At 45.4% G+C, this 21,263-nt stretch overlaps 1 long non-coding RNA gene across 1 annotated transcript; it reads right to left on the reverse strand.

The window, feature by feature from the left end:
• Positions 1 to 17,249: 17,249 nt before the first annotated feature.
• On the reverse strand, positions 17,250 to 18,012 carry LOC311009022. Its single transcript, XR_014596604.1, has 3 exons — positions 17,825 to 18,012; positions 17,521 to 17,726; positions 17,250 to 17,406 (listed from the first exon to the last, which is right to left on the reverse strand). It is a non-coding gene; the product is annotated as an uncharacterized lncRNA (long non-coding RNA).
• Positions 18,013 to 21,263: the final 3,251 nt, after the last annotated feature.

Genomic DNA, 21,263 nt, shown 5'->3' on the forward strand with positions numbered 1-21,263 from the left:
CAGCAAGTGCGGATTCTACTCTTGCTAAGGAGTTTTTAGTTTCTTTAGAGGCTTCGGCGTGTTCCTTTCTTAGCGTGCGCAGCTCAGCTAACACTGTCGCCATATTCTCTTCTTCCGCCTCCTTTGAATTCGGTTGTTCGTCTTTTTTCGGTAGTTTGCCCTTCTTCTCTGTCTCTTTTCGACCGCTGGCCATTGCGGTAGATTAATGTGAGCAATTTGTGCAGAAAATAAAATGTTTAATTGAGGTTTGGCTAGTTTTTAAGAGTTCTCCTCGGGGAGCTCAAGAATCAGGCTGCTACTCCAGCCATGACGTCACAGGAAGTCCATAATCTGCAGAATAAACATTACTGTGTAAAGGCAAGTGCTTCAGCCCTTAATAAAACGAAAGGAGTTTTAATTGTTGTCCGCCGCAATTTTCAGTTCACCAATTTAGGTGTTGCGAGTGACTCAGAAGGCAGATTCACTGTTATGAAAACCATTATAGAAAACAAGAAAATTGCCTTCTTGTCTATCTACGAGCCTAACGTTTTCGACTCTGCTTTCCATTCGAGATTATCCGATACTATGCATGACAGATTACCGTTTAATTATTGGGGCAGACTTTAACGCAGTATGGGACCACTCTGTAGACAGGTTGGCTGTAGTAGAGGGCAGTGATCAGAAAGCGACGTCTGGTTTGTTAAGAAAATGGGCTCAGGATTTTTCTGTCATTGATATATGGCGTACTACCAATTATGATAGGCAAGACTTCTTTTTTTTTTCGGCAAGACATCAGTCATTTTCCAGAATAGACTTCATTTTTGTAATGCTGATATAAAGTTGTTTGCTAAAGTGCTTGCATTACGGCTTGAGCCCCTTATGAATAAACTCATCCACCCTGACCAAACTGGCTTCGTAAAATCTCGCCTATCTTCAGACAATGTTCGCAGATTATTACATATAATAGAAGCTTCTGCAGAGATCCAAACGCCCTGTGCGGTGTTATCTCTGGACGCCGAGAAAGCTTTTGACCGTCTTGAATGGCACTACTTATGGGCTGTCCTTTATCTAGTGATGTCCAAATGAAGCTTCGTGAAGCATTTTCTTGATTTTCTGAGCCCAACAGATGGCGCTCTCTGTTCAACAAAAGGTTGAAAGCAATGGAAATATATCAGCCTTCAACCCTTTGTTGAACAGAGAGCGCCATCTATCATGGGATGGGATTAGGTACCAACTTCATTAACATGATAAAAACACTTTACGCTTCTCCTTCAACCATGGTAATGACAGGTAAAACTTGTTTGTCGTCATTTCCAGTGGGCTGCAGCTCCAGGCAAGGCTGCGTACTTTCGCCACTTTTGTTCATTTTATCTCTGGAACCTCTGGCCCAGGCAGTGCGTCAGTCACCCCATACTCCTATTATGGTTCACGGAACGGATCACTTCATCTCTCTCTATTGTGATGACATTTTACTTTATCTTGGGGATTGAATTAATTCTACGCCACTTATTTTGTCTATATTTAATCATTTCGGGAATATATCGGGGTACAAAATAAATTGGTCTAAGTCGGTTCTCCTTCCTCTTAACGATACCATGAGGCAAGCACCTTTACCAAACAATATTCCAGTGGTTGACAATTTTAAATACTTGGGACTATCAATCTTTCCTTCAATACAAACTGCAGTCTCTTTTAATTACAACTGTATCCTCAGGCAGGTGGAATCTGATCTGGAGCGCTGGTCCTCCATACCTAACTCATTTCGTGCAAGAGCTTCTATAATTAAAATGAACATCCTACCACGAGTCAATTTCTGTTGTACAATGTTACCCCTAGCACCTCCTGCTGGACACTGGGAGAATCTACATAAACTAGTGTCTAGGTATGTCTGGAAGGGGAAACGTCCACGGATTAAAATGTCCATTTTGCAGAGGCAAAAACTCTCTAGTGGTCTTGGGTTTCCAAACTTCCAATTTTATTTCTGGTCCTCAACTCTTCGACCTCTTCATACCTGGTTAAATCCGGGGGCACAAGTAGCTTGGCGTTCTTTGGAGGAAAATATAGTACGACCATATAGGCTGCAGGACCTAATTGAGTGTGCCTGAAAGCACACTATATACTATTCCTCGGGCTTATTATTATTCTTCCGTTTCTTCCGTGTTTTCTTCGGTCGACTACTCCTCCCGCAGTTTTGGTCGCACATACACAAAAAGGTATCAAATTGTGTGGCTTGGCCGGAGCTATGACTTTTCTAAGGGTAATGTACATTTTTCGCAAAAAAACACCGAAAATTTCCCATTGAAATGAATGGGACGGGCGAAAAAAAAGGAACAGTCATTTTAGTTTTTCAAACGTACTCAGGCATACTTTCACCATTTAAACTTTAAAATGTAGACACAAGTCTTGTGTATTGGTGTGTCAATCCATGTTTCAATAGGTCATATAGTTTTTGATCAATCACTGTTCAATGAACATGATCGTTTTGGGAGAAATCAGATTATAATGGGTGTGTATTGCGCGGAACTTCCTGGCTAGAGTGGATGACACCATCGCTTAGAGTGTGAGGGCACCCCAAAAAACTTCAGATCTTTTCCTCTTTTCAAACTCCTCCCGGCCACAATTTTCACTCTACACACGTGATATTTTCAATTTGAATTAGGAGCCTCTAAGCGCGGTCACGTCTGTTGTTTCTCCTCATTGAGTCCAATACAAATCGAGAAAAGGATTTTCAAAGGAAAGCTGAAATCACCACCATTTCACCACATTTCTGACACTGGGAAATAATAAAAGTCAGCAGTGTCTTCAGCCGAGTCTTGTGGCGCTAACGGTGCAAACATTTTGGCGATAGGAGTTTCGGTGTGAGCGTGGCAAGCTTTTGTTCGGACCCTCCGCAGAGGGGGAATGGAGCGATAGAAAGAAGCAGAGAGAGGCTCCAAAGCAGTCATACACACGCAGCAAGGGCCGTTGCCATGGTGACAGCACTGTGGGGCACTGATCTTCATAACTGACAGCAGGTGTGCTCTGATTGGTGGACAGGAAGGTGCAGTCCGTGGGAAATGTAGTCCATCGTCAACTCAGCCATACTTTCACCTAGAAACTACATTTAAACTTTAAAATGGAGTCTATCTGTCTCCGTCTCACTCAGAAGTGATAGCAGGTGCGCTCTGATTGGCAGAGTTGTAGTTTTTCAAACAATACATAGTACCTACTACTTGTCAGTACTTGAGTCTTGGTAGTATTCGGTAGTACTCGGTAGTACTTGAGTGACAGCTGAGTTCAGTGACATGTACCGGGAAACAGTTGAGTGCGAAGCACTCAACTGTTTGACAATACATTGTACCTAGTAGTTCTCAGTACTTGAGACTCAGTAGTACTCGGTAGTACTTGGTAGTACTCGGTAGTACTCGCTAGTACTCGGTAGTACTAGCGTAGTGTCTAGGTAGTGACTAGGTAGTGACAGCTGAGTTCAGGGCATATTTTCACCTAGAAACTCCATTTAAACTTTCAAATGGAGACACGAGTGGTGTGCTCTGATTGGTGGACAGGAATGTACTAAAAACTACATTTAGTAGTGGGAAATGTAGTTTTTTTAGTCAAACGTCTTCAGCTCAGCCATACTTTCACCTAGAAACTCCATTTAAACTTTAAAATGGAGACACGAGTGGTGTGCTCTGATAAGTGGACAGGAATGTACTAAAAACTACATTTAGTAATGGGAAATGTAGTTTTTTTAGTCAAACGTCTTCTGCTCGGGCATACTTTCACCTAGAAACTCCATTTAAACTTTACAATGGAGACACGAGTGGTGTGCTCTGATTGGTGGACAGGAATGTACTAAAAACTACATTTAGTAGTGGGAAATGTAGTTTTTTTAGTCAAACGTCTTCTGCTGGGGCATACTTTCACCTAGAAACTCCGTTTAAACTTTAAACTTTTACAGACACACCCCCGGGCGGCGGCCCACTGCCTCCCTCTCAAAACTTCCCGGCAGGGGAATTTTCTAGTTACTAGTTATTGTTTAATTAATCAGCTTGGTTTGTGTTGTCAGACATCCGTATTCATGTTTCAGGTATGTTGTCGAGAGCTGTGTGGCTGAGAAGAAGAATGGTGACATCTAAAGTTTTTGAATTACAGTACGTCAAAATACTCAAAACGGACTGCTCTGACAGTTAAGTCAGCAAGCAGTCTCTGTATTTGCCTCTAAAACAACTCCGTCTCGTTTGAAATCTCGAAGAATCTCATCGTAATGTATATACACTCCGGCAGTAGCCCCCGTGGCCCTTTCAAAATTTCCCGGCGGGGGAATTTTCTAGTAAGTTATGTTAATGAAGTTAAGAATGAATAAATATTAAGTTATGTTTTTAGATGACAAAATACTATTTACAGTAAGTAACATTGTTTAGCTGCTTGACTAACTCACTGTCCTCCATTTTTTAAAAACATTTCCCTGCTCCAACACAGGTAAGGAGAAAGGAGACCGCACACTAATTAATTAATTAATAAACAAACAAACACATAAACAAATAAATAAATCAGTAGAAAGCGAGATGGGGTGCGGGAGTCTCCCTAATTGTTTTTCAAGATATTTCCCTGCTCCAACACAGGTAAGGAGAAAGGAAGGAAGGAGCGTGTAGCTGCCTCTGTTTTCCCTGCTCCAACACACCTGATTCAAATGGTCAGCTCGTTATCAGGCTTCTGCAGGGGCTCCATGACGAGCTGACCATTTGAATCAGGTGTGTTGGAGCAGGGAAAACAGAGGCAGCTACACGCACAAAAAACCTAAAGACTAGGTGCTGGACCACCAAGAAAGACACAGGTAAGGAGAAAGGAGACCGCACACTAGTTATAAGCTTATAAACTCTCGCTTTCTACTGATTTATTTAACAACGTTGAATGAACGACCTTCATCAGGTATACCTCAGCTATATCTAAAACATGCAGGGCAGTGAGCCCTGACGACCAGGGTAGGGGAAACTGTAACCACTTTGGCACAACTGTGTACATTTGTGTGTGTGCAGCTGGTGATGGCAATCACTCATGTTGAAGTCCATCGTAGAAGGCATGGAAGTCTTGTGGCAAAACCTTCTTCAATTCTTGGAGGTGCCTGAACTTGAGTTCTTTGATCTTCTGGCTGGATGCATACAGCGGGGTCACTGTGGTGACACTCTTCCTCCTGAGAGACGAGCACGGGTAGGGTTCCCAGTCATCTGAGTGACAAATCTTGTAGGCCATAGTTAGCCAGGCTAGCGCCGCCTACTGGTTCCGGCAAATTTAATTTGCCTCAACCATATAGTCAGGGAACTAGCAATGCGTTTCGGTTTGCTCCGTCCGCCAGAGCGGACGGACCAATCAGCGAGCAGATGTGGCGATGACGGGCGATGACGGGCGATGACGTCGAACTGAAGCGCCCAAACTGAAATACCGGTGTAGTTCCCAAGCTGCGGTAAACAGTTGACGAGATGGATGTCGGCGAAGCTATACGCTCTGTGCTTGAAACTATTCAGGATATTAAAGACTTAAAGCCAGAACAAGAAGCATGTTTGACGAATTTTTTGGAGGGCAAAGACGTTATATATTATAATTATATCCGTGTCGTTTTGTAATCGGACAAGTACTCGGTAACATTTCATGCACATCCGACTGGAGCGAAGCGGTGTTTTGATCAGATTCAAACCGAACTTTGAAAGCAGACTTTCTGTCTTACTGTCAAATATAATCTTTGAATGCGTTATTGTTCCTTTGATGCGTAGATTTGAGGAACAGAAACGACAACACTCGTCAATACACATGTTCTTCTTCTTGTTGTTGTTTTACGGCGGTGGGATGTCAATAGCCTACACATGTTTTCAATATGCTCAAAAAGACTACAATGCTAAACCACCCGGCTTCCGGCGCATAGCATACGTCACCGCCAAGCAGCAGCGATTAGTCGAAGCAAACGGAAGCAACCGCCTCCCGGAAGCAAACGAATCTCTACGGCTCGTGTTCAGACGCTATATGAAATGTAATGAAGTGAGCGGCTGATGCATCAGGCTAGGCCATAGTGCCATCCACGTTGTACCTAATAGAATGAGAGATGGATGAAAGAATTGGATGAGAAAAGACAGACAGTGGACAGAGATTACACAGTGTATTAACATAGAAGGTGTGCAGAATTCCTTTTTCAAGTATTTATGCTAAATTGTGATGTCATTCTTGTTATAAATACAAGGCGGAGATTATGTTTAGAGATAAATCCATGGTGTGTGTTCAGTAAGTTATTGCTTCTGCCCAAACCCTCTGGTTCAGCATATTTCTTTAAATGTGTGTGTGTGTGTGTGTGTGTGTGTGTGTGTGTGTGTGTGTGTGTGTGTGTGTGTGTGGGCATTTTCAGAGCCAATACATTAGGCAACATTTGTGTGAGAATGTATGTGTATGATAAAATACCTGATTGCTCGGAGTTGATGCACTGTAGGATCGCCTACAGTTTGTCCTGGTCGGATGGACTTGCAGAGGTTCACCTGCTTGAAGTCCTTGAAGAAGGCATGGTTGACGTACCTCACCTCGTATGGCCTGGGATTGGCGCGAGCACCACGGATCACTGCTGCATACTCAGCTGGTACGCAGATTTCTCTGTGCCTCAGTTTTCTCTCTATGACACTATGCACAGAATCACACTCCATTTGGGTGTGGCCTCTTTCAAGGTATTTCTGTGTCACTGGCTTCTTCTTTTCCATAGCAAACCTGAGGAGGGCATTGCTTAACAGCAGGTTTCGGTTCTGGTAGCCGCATCCATCGCTCCACAGGATGTACTCATCATACAATGGGTGGGCTTCAAGATAATGCACGACACACGAAGCAAACTCGTTTGCAGAAAGACCAGCTTCACCCTCATGCCACAGGTAATTTGTTGCACTGTGTGATATCATGTCAAAGATGGTGAAGTTATGGACACTGAGCTTGGTCTTGTAATAGAGGGCGGAGGCTTGCAGCTTAGGGCAGAGCAGGAGCCCTTGAAGATCCATGCACACCAACAAGGTCTTCTCACCTGCCTCATCTTTGTCCTTCTGCTTCATTGCTCGTGCAGTGTCCTTTTTAATACAATGCTCCTCCCATGTGGCAGCGTCAAGGTTCCCAGCCTTAAATGTGCAACAGGTATCACACTGATCTTTTTTTGGATGAAAAAGAGAAAGATTCAAGTCATGAAAAACAGTGGAAAAAACTTGTCTTGACAGAGGCTGTAAACCTTGTTCTGCACAAGAGCGCTTGTACTGTGTGTGGAGGTGGCTGACCGACTTGAAAACAGGTTCCAGGTACATCTTTGTGGAGGAGGACCTACAGTAGTGTGAGAGGACTTTCGGCAGGTCCAGAAGGAAGGTCTTCAAGAACTCTTTCTCTTCTGTCCCTGCCCTCACTCTCACATTTACGCTTTCAGTCTGCTCAGGACTCTTCCCTCTTCTCCCCACCCACTTCAAAAAACACCACTGCTTTATTCCCAATGTTGACAGGAACATGCGTTGACACACTCAAAGTCTTCTACCATCCACAACAAGGTGACAAAAATGGATGCTGACCTCCTGGACTCATCTGCTTCTGTCTTCACACTGCTTACCTCCACTAAAGATTGGACAAAAATGTTTCTCTCCTTCCAGTCTAATTTCTCCCAAAAGTATTTAAAAATCTCCTCCCTCTTTGACTCAACAACTTGTCTGCAGTGCAGTTTAGAGGACCTTTGGCAGGCTGCAGATTGGCAGGGCACCCCCATATGCCTTGCCTCCTTCAACGCAGGCTCTTTATCTCTCTTTCCGAGATAGGATTCACCCCTCATTCTCCTCCTTTTCTGGACACTGATCTTCCAGGTCTCAGGATCAGCCTTCTTCCTCCGCCTTCCCAGACGGCCCTCACCACCTGAAGACTCCACCTCATCTTGTCCTTCTGATTCAGAGAAAAATAAAGAAAAAAACACATTAACATACATTAAAATACATTACATACATTAACTGTGAAATATTGTTCTGTGTTCATTGTGAGATCTGTGAAATCCCTTTTGAGGTACAGTTTTTAGTGGGAAGGTTTCTAAACAAAAAATGTAATATTACTAATAATAATACCTACCATCATTTTCTGATTCATTAGGAACATAGTCCTGTGAAGAATCTTTTTCACTTTGTGAATCTTGAAAAGATAAGGAGGCACAGATTTAGAACAGCGAATGCAATATTGACATAATTCAATGTTGTAAAAACTCTGCATCCTTTGCTGTGGCTGACTTAACCCTATTTATTCCACAAACCTTCCTCTTCACTGCTGCTGACCCTCCTCAAGGCCTCAACTGCTCTACTGTATTTTACATTTGCTATTTTACATAGCTCCTCTAGATTGAGAGACATGTCTAGCCTGAAAAGGAGAAAACAGTGCACACAACAGACACATCAGACGTCGATGAAGGACAACAACATTAGCCTAGCTCTAGATGCTACAATAAGCCTGCCAAGTACTGACGGTATACAGTCTGTTTATGGACATGACAAATCATCTGATATACAGGCAACGTTAGTAGATGTTGGCAGTAACAAAACTCTTTTTGGATCGAAACATAATTATCAGTATCAACAGGACTCTAGCTAATGTTAGCCATCTAATCACCATTAACGTTAGCTGGGACTCTTGCTGCGCTGGACTTCCACAGACGCTATTCCTCAACAAAGAGAGGGCAGGAGAGGCGGGAGAGGTGGGAGGTACGCGCATTGATGGGCAGTTCTGACACCCAATGGAGATACGTGTTACATACATGACGTAATAAAACGTCTTTCCATTGGTCACTTGGGCACCGAATGCTGCCTGTTGCTGGGGGAGAATGCGGATATTGATTTGGAAGTAGAAAGTCAAAATGGTAAAAAGTGGAGATACGTGTTTTTTATCGGACAGCGACGATATGATACTAACTAATCCTATCGTCATGCTCTCTACCATCTCCCCTGTCTCTTCTATACGTCTAAATAATCTATCTAACACTGGCACTAATTCCTCTCTAAACTCTCTATAAAATTCTCCCGTTAACCCATCTGTCCCTGGACTTTTGTTCCTTCCTAACCCTGCTATTGCTGCTTCTATCTCCCCTGTCCCTATCTCACCCTCACAACTGTCCCTATCTCCCTCAGTTAATCTAGCACTCACCTTATCTAATACCTCTTCGATGTCCCTATCCTCAGTTTTTTCTCCCCTGAATAATTCCCTGTAAAACTCCTGTACCCTATCTGCTATGTCTACAAAATCTGTATTTTCCCGTCTTTCCCTACCACCTTCTCTATATAATTCCTCTTCTGTTTCACTTTCTCTAGCCCTAAAAAATACTTTGTGCACCTCTCTCCCTCAACTATTTGTCTTGCCCTACTCCTAACTATTACCCCATTACACTTTCTCTGTTCTATCTCTCCTAATTCATCCTTCAGTCTTAAATATTTCTCCAAATCATGCCCTGCTCCCCTGTCTAACTCCCTACTTTCTCTTTCTAGCTCTCCCTTTACCCTCTCTCTTTCCCTCTCTAACCTGCCCCTCTGCCTGCTATACCCTATACTAATCCTCTTTATTTCCTCTTTCACGCTCTCCCACCACCTCCCTATGTCCTCCTCATACATACTCTCATCCATTCTCCTTTTTAAACATTCTTTCACTCTCCTTTTATACTTCACATCATTCAACACCTCACCATTCGACACCACACCCCTCCCCCCCTCTTCTGCATTACACTCCCTATACTAAACCCTACCATCTTGTGATCACTAAGTGCAGTTGTGCTATATTCTATGCTACCTATCCTCTCCGCTATGTCCTTTGTGCTCAAAACTAAATCTATCCTACTCTGTTTTAACTCACCTCTGACTACTTGTGCTCTAGAAAAAACTCTCCCCTCTGGATTCCTTCCTCTCCACACATCACTCATCCCTCTCTTTTTCATCACATCATTCAACACACCCCTCGAAGAATCACTCCTAAAACACGCACTCGCAGACGCATCCAATCTCCCACACCACACATTAAAGTCACCCACCACAACACACTCCTCACCACACATCCCCCCCAGTTTCTTAAAGAAATCCCTCCTCCCCTTCTCCTCGTTTGGTGCATAAATATTGATTAATTTGATCGTTTTCCCCATGTGTTCAAAAGTAATCCCAATGATTCTGCCCTCCCCATCATCCTCACACTTTCTCACATTCTCAATCACTCCCCTCTTTGTTAATATGGCCACCCCTCTACCCTTCACTCCCCCATTATTCACATACACTTCTCCCATCCACTCCTGCTCCACTGTCCTCACACACTCCATATCCCAATGTGTCTCTTGCAAACAGATAATATCGGCTGAGCAGACTCTCAAGATATGCTGTCTCCTTAGAGTACTCCTTAGCCCATTTCCATTAAATGAAATTAACTGAATCATAGAAAAAACTAAAAGTAAAAATAAACAAAATGCCATTATCAGTCACTCACTTTTTCAATCTCGTTTGAGCCCTCGTCACTTTCCTCCTTTGGGGTCTTTTTCTTGTCTCTGTTATTTGGCTCCACTTATCCCCGTCGCTGTCAGTGATGTCAGAGAAAGTGCCCGTCGCACTTGTCCCTTCTCCCCCGACGCCTCTCCTCTCAGCTGGAGCCGCAGTACTCAGCTCCCTCATCCCGCTGTCCATGCTGCTGCCGATGCGTTCTCCCTCACCTTCCTCGTCCATCTGCGTCTCCTTGACCACCTCCTCCGTGCCCTCCTCCTCTCTCGTCCGTCCTTCTCCCTCCTCCATGCTCTCCGTCTCCTCCGCTCCTGCTCTCGCCTCCTCCCAGTCCTCCTCTCCGACCTCCTCTCCGACCTCCTCGCCTCCAGCCTCCTCGTCTCCTCTCTCCTCCACTTGTCTCTGCTCCTCGTCTCCGCTGCCGTCTCCTCCTCTCTCTCCTGCCTGCTGTCGCTCCTCTCGGTTGCCAGCCGCTCCTTCTGCTCCGGCTCCAGCTCCACCGCCGCAACTCGCGTGCGTAATGTCCTTGTGCTTTGCACTTAAAGCACTTGAATTCAGGACAGTCTCTTAGGATGTGGCCCGGCTGGATGCAGATCCTGCACACTCTCACCTGCCTGTCATGAATCACACGGAAATACTCTGGGCCCGTTGCTGTGTCGAACCGGGTTGAGTACGGCAGGGACTGTACCTCTTCATTAAACTGGACCTTAAGATACCTCGTCCCATCTGCAACATCAGTGCCGGGCCACATCCTTCTTTTGATTGGTGTCATTGCCTTCACCCCCCACATGTCCAGTTTAGCCTTTATGAGTTCATCCGGTATATATGCCGGCAGGCTCAAGAAAGACACCACCATTTCATTATTGGTTAGCTCTCTCCCTATTATGTTCGTGTTCTTTATTTTTAACCCATCCATTAGTTTGTTTTTTCCCCCTTCTTCTCTCAGCGTGATTTCGAAGCTTCTATTTCCTGTGCATCTGCATGCCACCAGATCTCCACACACCTCTTTAATCTTCTTCATCAGTTCCATCACAGTTATGTTTTCGTTTCCTTCCATCTCCACACGCACCGTTAATTCTTTTGAGTACTTGCTTTTGTTTACTGCCATACCTTGTCCGTTGTCCTTTTCTCGTTGTCCTTGTCCGTTCCGTGTCATTGCCATTCTTTCCGTCCTCAGAAAAAAAAAACTTGTAAAGTTTGTCACAAAAACAAAACAAACTTATATCACTCACTCTCATGACAATCTTGAAAAAACAAACAAAATGAGACAGACTCCCTCACACACATGCACCAAACTTTTTGAGCTACTTCCTGGTTTGCAACAAAAAAAGGGGCGTGTTCAGGGTGGTATGGCCGTAAGCGAAAGAAGGATGCGGACAAAAGCCCTTTATAGATGTCGATCGTCACCACCATTAACGCCTGGGTGCACTTATCGTCTGGAAATTTGAGTAACTTCAGAGAAGTCCGTCTTGAGCATTTTGTCGTACTGTACATCAAGGACTTTAAATGTCACCATTCTTCTTCTCAGCCACACAGCTCTTGATAATATACTTGATATACAAATACAGATGTCGACAACATCAATTAAAGTAATATTATCTATATCAACTTTATTTTCATTTTTGACAAGTAGAGGGGGTGCACCGTTCCTGGAGGTACTGCAATACCAGGTCGATGCGTGGAGTGGACGGAGCAAGCCCCTATTCCATCTCCCTATTCCAAAAATCAATTTAATATATGGTGCCCGGGTAGGGGACGTATCAGATATTAAACTGATAAGAACAGATTTTTTTCTTTCGAAAATGTTTATTGAAACATCAAGCAAAAACACAAGTAACCTCTTAAAATACAACAAAGACATCTGTAAAACCATATCTAAACAATAAAACAATTATTTAAAAGAGGCAATACAGATACAATTTGTCATCTGTTAAAAGGTGTACATAAGATATATTTGTGTGGCATACATGTTGAGTGTTCATGTTAAAAGTCTTTTAAAAGGGAGTGCATTGGTAAAAGAAAATAGCTCTTTTTTCAAAGTCCCTTCTTGTGCAGGAGCGCAGTGAGTCTATAAACAAGGGGACTCATCCTGCACCCCCAAACAGAAATGGTCTCTCGGGATCCTGTCGTGGTGCTCAGAGGAGATCTCTCCCCTTTGCTCCTTCCCACCTGCCTCACCTGGAGAGTCAGGCCGCCGCTGCTTTGACCTTATTTCGTGTGGCTCCAACTCCTTCGTCCGAATGGGCACAGAGGCGATTCTTCTCTGTGGCTGTGTCCTTGGCCTGCCGCCTGCAGCTCCGGCCATTTGGGCCGTTGCTGCGGCCATCCGGATCACAGCCACGGGGGGATCTGCATGTGCTTTCTTACCAGCAAGTTCCTGGAGGTCCATATGGCGTCTTTGATGGCGGCGAGGGTGAGCAGTTGTTTTGCAAAGTCACGTGGTGGTACTTGACTGTTCTGGCTCACCCCATACAGCACCAACTGTGCTGTGAGGACCCCCTTGCTGGTAAGTACGGGAATTGCAAGGAGTTGGCCGTTGCCCACTGATTTCTCAAAATCTAAATTTAAGACTACTAGCCGGATATTTCTGTCTCTCGCATAACAGATGGTGTCCCGGATCAGTATGAGGCTGTCGGTGATCTTCCTCCCCGGGATGGCACAGGCTTGATCCGGGTGAATCAGCCCTTCTAAAAACAAAGTCATTCGTGATGCTAAAATTTTACTGAAAAGTTTACAGTCAAAATTTAAAAGTGTGATGGGTCTCCAATTCTTCAAGTCGGTCTTGTCTTTGTCCTTGTGAAGCAGTGTCACTATCCCTACTCTAAAACTATCAGGTAGTCGGTCAAGTTTTTCAAAGTCCATAAAAACAGTGAGCAAGTCAGGTGCTAAAATATCCCAAAAGGTCCGATAAAATTCCAAGGGAAGCCCATCTTCCCCTGGGGACTTCCCCACCTTAAAACTTTTCAAGCACTTGTTTGTCTCTAGGAGTGTAAAATCTTGGGTTAAAAGCACGCTGTCATTTATTGTTTTGTCTATACATTTTAAAACTTAATTTATGGTGTCACTGTGTACTACTTTCTCCTGATATAGATTTTCATACAAATGTTCAACAGTCTCTATTAATTCTTGTGTTGTATTTGCTGTGCACCCGTCGTCTTTTATTAGCCTTAAAATGCCCCCCCCCCCCCCCCCTTTACTTAATATTTTCTTAAAAAAATATCTTGTGCACTTTTCCCCTTCCTCTATTTCTTGTTCCTTGCTTCTTAAAATGACACCTTTACTTTTAATTTCTGCTAAAACCAACATTTCTTTTTTGATTTGTTTTATTTCTTCATTTAAATCTATTCCCTGTTGGTTTAGTTTAAAATACCGTTGGAGGCGTTTCTGCAATCCCAACATGCGTCTGTCGTCCCTATCTTTCTTCTTCTTACCTGCCTGCCTAAAGAAAGTCTAGGTCCGACCTTTCACCATTTCCCACCAGTGTGCACGTGTATCGTAAAAGTCTTGGAGGGTCTGCCACTCTTGGTACTGCTCCTGATATTGACTAACTAACTCTTCTAAAAGGGAGCAGTTGAGTTTCCACAGACCCTTCCCTGATGTCACACCAGAAGAGAGTGACAGAGTGCAGGAATGCATTGCGTGGTCTGAAAAGAAAACAGGTTCCAATCTAGCATCAGTTGGTGGGCAATCTCGTGATAAAAAGTGGTCTATTCGAGAGGCTCTGGTGCCATCACTACTGAACCAAGTGAAGCCCTCCTCTCTAGGATGCATGGTTTTAAAACAGTCTGACAGTTTAAAATCCCTGCATATATCCTGTAATAAAACTGATGTTTTGTCTACTCTAAAACCATTCCCTGCCCCCTTCCTATCTGTCCTGCTTAAAATGCAATTAAAATCTCCTCCTACCACTAATGGTGCCCTACCTAGCATGCGGGACTGCAAGTCTTCTAAAAAGTCATACCTGTCATTTTTGTCAGTAAAGCCATAAATATTTAAGAGGTTAAAATCCTTCCCCATAAAAGTAATTTGTGCTAAAAGTGCTCGGCCCTCTCTCACCACAGTGCTGCCCTTCACCAAGACATGGGGGTTTTTGATTAAAATGGCCACTCCATCATTTCGATTTTCGTTTGATCCAGTCCAAATTGACGTCCGCGGCCACAATTCCTCCCACTCTCTGTATTGGTTTAAAAAGGGTAGGCCACACTCCTGTATTAAAAACACATCTGACTTGAAAGAGTTAAGAAAGGTTAAAACAGTCTGGGCTCTAACTCTCGACTTCACACTTCTCACATTGATGGTTGAGAAAGTGAGTGTCATGAGTATGGTTAAAAACAACAAGTATGACATTTTAAAAGACAGAAAGGGTGTGACAGTGTAAAAAAATCTTAAAACAAGGCAGTTATTGCACTTCGTGTGAATGGAGCTCTTCCTTCACCTCAAGGGAGGAGGGTGAGCTGCATTCCCCCGTCGAGCTCTTGGTGTTGGCCTCTGTTGCAATCTTGCATTTAATTGTGTGTTCTTGGGGGTTGATTGCAGAGCTATTGTTAAAAAGGAGACCTCATTTGGTGAGTCGGAGGGAAAGACTCTGGGCTCCTCCACAGAGGAACTGTTTGAGGAGCAGCCAGCTCTCGACCTCTTCTCTGAGGCTACTGGAGACTCAGAGGACGATTCTGATAAGAGCCTCTTGGCAGACTGGGCATTGGGGAGGGAGGCATCATTGCTATGGTGTTCTTTTTCAAGGGTAGCTCCGCCTTCTGCCTGCATCTCTCCAGTTTGCTCGCTGCTTCCTGCTGGAGTTGCAGGCCCCTCCCCTTCTCCCGCCTCACCTGATCCCTGTTCTCCAATCACAGGATTTGGCAGGAGATTTGAATTTTCCAGCCCAGTCTCTTCAACTAGCTCTCAATGGCCCTCATTTATCAAACTTGCGTACACCGAAAAAATGGGTGTACACCAAATTCACCGCAAGGATCGGCATTTATGAATCTGAGCGTGAGCGTACGGTACGCACAAATCTCACGCCAGCTCTGACCAGGTGTACGCACATTTGGAACCAGCGTAAAGCATGCAGGAGTCAGGACAGAGGCTGTGTCGGATCATAAATAGATCATACTGATACAGCGATGCAGTGTTGTTACTGTCATTAGTAAAATAAAACAAAACAAAATAAAATGAAACAAAACAAAACAAACAAACTTAAATAAAACAAAACGAAATAAAATAAAACAAAATTAAATAAAACGAAATAACGAAATAAAATAAAACAAAATTACGAAATTAAATAAAACAAAGTTAAATAAAACGAAACAAGTATACAGTACCAGTATACATTTAAGAATGAATTAAAACAACATTTTGAGACAGCCCGATTGTCAGGCTGACATGAGCAATCCTGGGTGATTAAGGCAATGCGTGGCCTGACAGATATCCAGTGTGATTGGTCAGATGCACATTCAATCCCATATTTAACGGGCGAGAAACTTTGACCGTCATCACACATTGATGATGGCAGACCTCCTGCTGTTAGAGGAATACGCTCCTCTCCGTCGGGAACGGAACTTCCGCCAACGGGAGGATCTTCTGCAGGAGAGCGATGAATGGCTGCTCAGCCACTTTCGGCTGCCAAGGGATCTCCTCCTCCTCCTCTGCCGGACACTGGAGCCCCAGTTGCAGAGGGAGACAAGGCGCTCCTGTGCTATACCTGTGCCGGTGCAGGTGCTCTCCACGTTGGGTTTTTTGGCCACCGGGACCTTTCAACGGGAGATTGGGGATCGAGCTGGCATCTCACAACCATCCATCAGCCGAACCATGCCGTCAGTGCTGGCGGCAATAAAGTCCCTCTCAAGGCAGTACATTAATTTCCCGTATGCGGATGCTCAGCAAACTGTGATTAAAAGAGCCTTTTATGAGATTGCTGGGTTTCCTAATGTAATCGGTGCGATCGATTGCACACATGTGCGTCTGAAGCCCCCATCAGACAACGATTACGCATACGTGAACCGCAAAAGTTACCATTCGATTAATGTACAGGTCATTTGTGATGCCAACCTCTCCCTGTTGAATGTGGTAGCTCGGTGGCCTGGGGGCACCCACGATTCTTACATCTTCCAAAACAGCAGCGTGGGGACTCGGCTTCAGAGGGGCGCACTGCAGGGCCGGAGTCATCTCCTTGGTGAGGAGACTAGCGGTTAAAGTACTTTTATACAAGTATTCAAGTTACAATGCTAACATTTGGTGTGAATCGTTTACTAGGTGACAAAGGCTATCCCCTGACCGAGTACCTCTTAACTCCACTGGCCCATCCTGCAACTGAGCAGGAGCGCAGATACAACATTGTGCACGTGCGCACACGGGGTACAGTGGAGCGCTGCATCAGGCTACTGAAGGGCAGATGGCTGTGTCTGGGTGCAGCAGGGGGAACCCTGCTGTACACACCCGAAAAGGTATGTGACATCATTATGGCATGTGGGATTCTGCACAATATTGCGCAGGGTCACCGCGTGCCATTTGATGTCCCAGCACAGCCAGATGAGCCTATGCCAGGAGAGCCCTGCCCGGCACAGCCACACCTGAGAGCTGTGCAGAGGAGAGCTTTACATTATTCAGCGTTTTTAAAAACGGTCAGAGAAACACAGCACAACATTTAATGATCATGGTTTTATTGTTTTTAGTGTGTCATTTATGTTTTTGAGTGTGTCATTTATTGCAACCAGGTTATTGTTTATATGTCCTAACAATTGACATATTTCGTTCTGCCAGTCTAGAACCTCGTGGGTGATGAACCGGGCGCTTGGTGGTGGAGCAGCGCGTGGAGCTGGAGCTGGAGCTGGAGCTGGTGGTGGAGCAGCGCGTGGTGGTGGAGCAGCGCTTGGTGGAGCTGAGCAAGTGGGCTCTCCCTCCTCTCCCACTCCTGCCTGGCCCCCTCGCGCGCAGCTTGGACCTGGCTGTTCTGGGGGGGGACATTTTATTTTTATTCTACTTTGTTTTGCATGGCACCCAGTATAAGTGATACTAATAAAATACAACAAACGTTGCACTTTACAGACTGTGTCACCTTTCTTACCGTCATCCAGCTCAGGCTCATCAGTGTCCCCACCGCCTCTTATCCCCATGATGGTCGGGGAGCCCATCAACGCTGCCACCCGTTCCTCCTGCTGCGACAGCGTCAGGTCTGGGTCAGACTGTCCTCCCCCAGTCTGGGTGCTGCTGCGCCTAAACGCAGCAGCCCGTTTTTTGGTGGCGATTTTCATATCACTCCATTTTTTTAACCTACATGTAAAGGATTTGTATTTCAGCAGTAGTACATTTATATTTATTATTATATATTATATTATTTATTTTATATTTTACAAGAAATAAAATACAACCTCGGCTGGACTCCGTGCGTCAACACCAACGCTGTTCACCGCCGCTGTTATCTTGGCCCACACTGCGTTCTTCTGTGTGCCTTTAATCCCGCTTTTGAGGGAACCAAATAATATTATTTTGTTTCGCTCCACCTCCGTGGTGATAACCTCTATTTCTGCTTCAGAAAAGTTTCGTTTCTTTGCCGTCTTCCGAGTCTCCATGTCGCAAAGAGGGCGGGGGAGGCCTCTGAAGCATGAATATATAGGGGCGTGTTATTTAAATTACGATTGTTTTCAGCCGCCGGATTTATCAATGCCACGCCGGTTCTACGCCGAAATCAGCAGCGTACACACTTTTAGTGAATCACACGTGACACTTGGCGTACACTGATATTTACACCAGAATCTACACCAGATCCTGCGCAAGTTTGATAAATGAGGGCCACTGAGAGGTGTGGTGCTAAATGATGCGTTTAAGTGACACTCGGTAAATCTGAGAACAAGTTCATTGATGTTACCAGTGAAGAAATCCGACCTCACAAACGCATCAAATTAAGTAGAAAGATGAGAAACGAGGGATTATTCAGAATGCGGCGCGTGGGCGTCTCCTTGGTCACGTGACACACTCGGGTCCAGCGACGATGTAAATATCAGCAACACAGATCTCGTTTACAGCCAAGTTACAAACACAGCGGCGGCATCAAAACACAGAGAATCACGTCGGAACACGTTAACACGTTCCACGAAGAAGAGCGTGTTTTTACTGTCCGGTCACGAGCTTCACAGCAGCTAAACCACTTCCGGTCGTCTCGAGTGGAGAAGAGCCGCCTGCAGGATTTAACCCTGAACTGATGGTTCATCCGGGAAACTACGGACCTGATGATATATTCACGATTACAAAACACACACAGAGAAAATACCGCAAAGTGAAAGTAAACAGTTGTTTTTTTTCTACGCTCTAGTGATCGTTTACTTCCGTTCTCTTAACGAAGATTTCCCCTCCATTAGAAGGAGACCCGCATCCAATGTAGACCAGAATAATAGGTGTGATGCTACTGAGTGATCTGTTATTACAGCCACTTCATAGACATGTATCATGTTGACGTCTTACTGCAGGATATAGGCCTACTAGATTAAACATGGTGCAATGCCAAAATAACAACAGTAATAAAACAGTATATCACATGTTATACCGTGTCACATAGCCTATACTACATGTCTTAGTATCCCTAACGACAAACTCATCTTCATATCGATATACACAGGAAAATCTAATCATTGGAATCCATTGGTGTACATGCGCAGCGAATCTATCATTAAACACGTGATCTGGAGAGAGACACCTTTGATTTTCCAATTTTCCAGGTGGCTGGTCCTCGCCCTGAGTGAATCACTTTTCACTTTTTTTTAAGCTTTTTTGATTTCAGAAAAGGTATTTCAAAAACATACATATAAATGTTTCTTTTTACAAAGCAGGTTTAAAAAACAACACCCATATTACAACCACTAACTTAGTCTACTTAAAACCCATTAAATTTAAAGTGCATCCAAAAGTGTTTGTTACGATAACAACAGAGAGTGAACCCAAATGCACGACTCGATTCAGGGTGGTCTGTTCCAAAAGTACACTTTATTGGTGACAGAGAAAATTCCACGGTGCAGGAGGTATAGGGGGGTGCTGGGGAGTCCCGGGGTCCCGTGAGGAGTGCGGGTGGTGACGGGTGAAAAGTCTGTGCTGATGCCACTCGTAATGGCGGAGCTGCGCGTCCCCGTGGTCTACGTTGCGCCGGTCGGAGGCTTCCAAGATGGATGGTGGGTCACCGTGACCGGCAGCGGCAGAAGAAGGCGATAAGGCGGGGAGGTAAGCATGCAGATGCACCGACAGGCAGGCAGGCAGACAGGCCGGCAGGCAGGCAGGCAGGATCAACTGCGGCAGAGGAAAACAACCCGGTCAGAACAGCTACACTAGCCGAATCACAAAAGAACAATTTACTAGGAGTCAGGATCAAACTGGGCAGCTACCGCACAGGCAGAGAGTATGAACTGGCGAAGAGTGGCTGTGAGTCCGGAGGTCTTATGGAGAGGTTGATTACTGAGATGAGACACACCTGGCTCAACCTGCTGGAGAGAGAAACCACGCCCACGCACAAGGAACACAGACAGGGGGGAGAAACAGGGGGATCAGACAGACACGGGGAAAACAGACAACAAGCAGCAGAAGAAGGGCTGCCATGATGTAGATCATGACAGTACCCCCCCCTCAATGACCGCCTCCAGGAGGTCTCCCAGGCTTGCCTGGGTGTCTCTCATAAAACTCCCGAAGGAGTGAAGGATCCAGGATGAGACCTCTGGCGATCCAGCTCCTCTCCTCAGGGCCGTAACCCTCCCAATCTGCCAGGTACTGGAAACCCCTCCCCCTGCGCCGGACATCCATAATCCGCCGAACAGTGAATGCGGGATGTCCATCAATGAGCCGGGGGGGTGGAGGGGCGACGGAAGGAGGGCATAGATCACTAGTGGAGATGGGTTTCAACTGGGAGACATGGAATGTAGGATGAATCCTGAGAGACTGAGGGAGTTTGAGACGGACGGCAGCAGGATTAATGACCCTGTCAATCTCAAAAGGCCCGATGAAACGAGGAGACCGTTTCTTTGACTCCACACTGAGTGGAATGTCCTTAGTATTCAACCAAACCTTCTGACCTGGTCGATATACCGGAGCAGGAGTCCGTCGCCGGTCCGCCAACCTTTGATTTTGCTCCCGGGTGCGCAAAAGAGCCGCTCTAGTCTCCCTCCAGATCTTGCGGATCCTGCGCAGGTTGTGTTCGACCGACGGCACGGCTATCTCGATCTCCTGGGAAGGAAAGAGAGGAGGTAAATAGCCAAGGGATGCTTCGAACGGTGTCACCCCAGTAGCAGATGAAGTCAGGGAATTGTGTGAGTATTCGACCCAGGTGAGGTGAGAGCTCTATGAAGCTGGGTTGTGGGCACAAATACATCTCAGGACGGACTCCAGGTCTTGATTAGCCCTCTCCGTCTGGCCATTAGACTGGGGATGATGGCCGGAGGACAGGCTGACAGTGGCTCCCAGCGCACGGCAGAACTCCTTCCATACACGGGAAGTGAACTGAGGGCCCCTGTCGGAGACGATGTCTAGGGGTATCCCATGAATCCGGAAGACATGGTTAACCATCAGCTCGGCCGTTTCTGCAGCGGATGGTAATTTGGGAAGAGCCACAAAATGCACAGCCTTGGAAAACCGATCCACAATGGTGAGTATAGTATCATTACCGTTTGATAGGGGCAATCCAGTCACAAAGTCCAGAGCAATGTGAGACCACGGACGGCCAGGTACAGGAAGCGGATGGAGAACACCAGCAGGGGGTCGATGAGTGGCCTTACCCCGAGCGCAGATGGTACAGGCCCTCACATACTCACGGGTATCCGCCGCGATGGATGG

This window comes from Eutrigla gurnardus, assembly GCF_963514095.1.
Source record: "Eutrigla gurnardus genome assembly, chromosome: 23".
Taxonomy (NCBI): domain Eukaryota; kingdom Metazoa; phylum Chordata; class Actinopteri; order Perciformes; family Triglidae; genus Eutrigla; species Eutrigla gurnardus.